The sequence below is a fragment of the Octopus bimaculoides genome, chromosome 2, assembly GCF_046866305.1.
Source record: "Octopus bimaculoides isolate indiv1 chromosome 2, ASM4686630v1, whole genome shotgun sequence".
Classification (NCBI taxonomy): Eukaryota; Metazoa; Mollusca; class Cephalopoda; order Octopoda; family Octopodidae; genus Octopus; species Octopus bimaculoides.
The window spans coordinates 170,554,069-170,557,443 of NC_142929.1; positions in this window are offsets into that span (position 1 = coordinate 170,554,069).

Consider the following 3,375-nt stretch of genomic DNA (forward strand, 5'->3'; position numbering starts at 1 on the left):
ATCCTGTTAGCTCTCTCTGGTGTAGAAAGTAAAGAATTATTTGCTATTCTCAATTGTTTGTAACTTATTATTAATTTTTAATCCGTCTTTTTTACTTTTTACACATTATTGGCTCCGTCCAGGGAATTGTGATGTGGTTAGGGAACCACCGCAATCGTCACAATTGTTTTCCAAGACTAGTGTTTTAAGTATCTTTGTTCAGTTGAAGTCGCTCAACCAATTTCATTTGTATCTCAACGTAGAAGTATGACACACGTATGTAGAACTGCACTGGGGATTCCCTCATAAACAATTTTGACTACAAAAAAAAGAAAATAAGAGTTACCATTAGCTTATGAAAGCATTGTTTATTCATATTGTTTTCTATTTCTTACGTTGAGACAACAACGTTGTTGGTTCTCTGAAGTAACAAACAGCATCCACCCACCACTTTCCGCAAAACCAGTCCACCTGACTCGACATTTCTCGACCCTACACCCTCATGATCTACCCTTCTGAATCAGAATTCAATGCCTCCGGAATGTTTCAAGTCTAATAAGTTTCCAACACGAAAGTAATTTCATATTAAACATCGATGTATCGCTCTCGGTATTTTAAGAGTTACTACAAAGACAATGAGCACCTTCCCACCTACATCAAATATTTAAAGAAATTGAGAAATAAGGAGAAATGAGAGTAATATATAAATCGAAATAAAACCAGTGAAATTACTTTAATACAACTTTAATACATTCTATTGAACATTACGTGAAGAACATAAATATGAAAAACTCGAAATGATGTCGCAGCATTCTATTTACACCATCTTAATGTTACACGGGCAACGTTATTATAAAGTAATTATTGAGAAGCAGATTCAAACTGATTGGTTGCGTAACAAACGTAAGAAAAATATTTATTTATATATGTGAGGAAACATTATGATATAAACCAGACCATGTGGTCTATAGAATGAAGTATATTGATAGCTTGAACATAATGACAGATTGAACACAGTGAAAGAAGAAAAAAACTTAGGAAGATTAAATTCAAAGTTACGTTTTTTTTTAATGTTGAAGCAATATTTGACAAACAATATTTTACAGAGACTGAAGCTGTATACGAACACAATTCCCAAAATTATAAAAGGATTTCAAGTTCTGGGCGCGGGAGTGGCTGTGTGGTAAGTAGCTTGCTTACCAACCACATGGTTCCGGGTTCAGTCCCACTGCGTGGCACCTTAGGCAAGTGTCTTCTAATATAGCCTCGGGCCGACCAAAGCCTTGTGAGTGGATTTGGTAGACGGAAACTGAAAGAAACCCGTCGTATATATGTATATATATATATATATATATATATATATATATATATATATATATATATATATATATATATATATATATATATATATATATGTATGTATATATATATATGTATGTTTGTGTGTCTGTGTTTGTCCCCCCAACATCGCTTGACAACCGATGGCGGTGTCTTTATATCCCCGTAACTTAGCGGTTCGGCAAAAGATATCGATAGAATAAGTACTTGGCATCCAAAGAATAAGTCCTGGGGTCGATTAAAGGCCGTGCTCCAGCATGGCCGCAGTCAAATGACTGAAACAAGTAAAAGGGTAAGAGTAAAAGAGCATAAACAAAGAGCCGGTATATTTTTAAGACAGTCCATCAAACACAGAAGTAAAATATATACAGTTATAACTAAATAAATAGCTAAACATGTTGCCAATATGTAAACGCTTGGTATATGTAGGCATCAAGTGTGGTATGACAATATGATATTACTGCAATAATCAGGATATGCAAGTCTAAATGGACAAGTAAGCAAAGATAACTATATTTTATAGCAAAAGACAGCTTAAAACCTATGCCTCTAATAAATAACTCGAGCACTTCTCTCCAACTTACTATCCAGGAAACTGTCGAAATCAAAATATATGGAATTCGAAATAGAAATAAGTTAATTATAAAATATCAAAAAAATGACTCCATTCATAATTGGTACGCTGAGATTGAAGAAAAGAATAGGAATATGGACGACATAAATATCATTGCACCGATAGTTTACACACAATCCAAAAAAATGTTTTAATAGTGTCACAACACATATTCTGCATATGTTCCCCTTAATACAATAGCAACTTATACAACAGTTACTTTCCAATACTATGTAAACCTACCATATCAAACAAGTGCAAAACTAAAATGAATCGGGAAACAACGAAACTCCACAATACAGCAAATTGGATCTCAGAAAAAAACAACTTCCCAATTCTTCGACCGAAATAGAATATGCCACAAAATATAAAAAGTTCACTGAAGTACATCTGTGATGGTGTATTCAAAACTTTTGCATAACAAACCGAAAAGTAATAATGATAGTATTAACAATGATAATAATAATTATTATTATTATTATTATTATCATTATTATTATTATTATTATTATTATTATTATTATTATTATTATTATTATTATCATCATTATTATTATTATCATTATTATTATTATTATTATTATTATTATAACTGACAGCATATGAAAGAGGTTTAGGACCAATAGAAATCAGGAGAGGCATCTCCCAAGGGCACTGCCTGTCCCCCATTAATCCTTGTACTGTGCATAATACCACTAACACTCATTCTGAGTAAAGCAATGGTTGGGTGTGCATTCAAGAGCCGCCAACAAAAGTCAACCACTTGTTATTCATGGATGACCTCAAACGGTGTATACTTTCAGTGCTGATATCAGAATGGAGTTCGTACTGAAAAAGTGTGATGTGTTAGTCTTGAAGAGAGGCAAAATCAAATGTATGGACAGGCTAGTGATAGTGTCGTGAGAGGTTATGAAGCAGATAGAGGAGACGGACTATAAGTACTGGGGGATACTAGAAATGGATAAATTGATAGAGAAAGAGGTGATAGAAAAATTTAAGGTGGAGTACTTGTGCAGACTGAGACTGACCCTTAAGTCGAAATTAATAATTGTCGGAGCCCTGGGAACAGTGAGTAAAAATCTTGAGAAGTACATGGAACAAATAGAGACTGCAATGAACACTTGCAGAAAACAGCACTGCTTGAAACCGCTCGAATACTCCGGATGGTGCTTGAAAACTAAGGGGTGATACCTTAGTTCACTTGTAGTGAATAGCTGATACCGTAATACATCTCCAGTGTTAGAAGCTGTGCAAAGACAATAATAATAATAATAATAATAATAATAATAATAATAATAAAAATAATAATAATAATAATAATAATAATAATAATGATGATGATGATGATGATGATGATGATGATGATGATGATGATAATAAAAGGTCACAGAAAACGAGAAAGCAACCATACTCTGGGATATGCCAATACACACAGATAGAGAAAT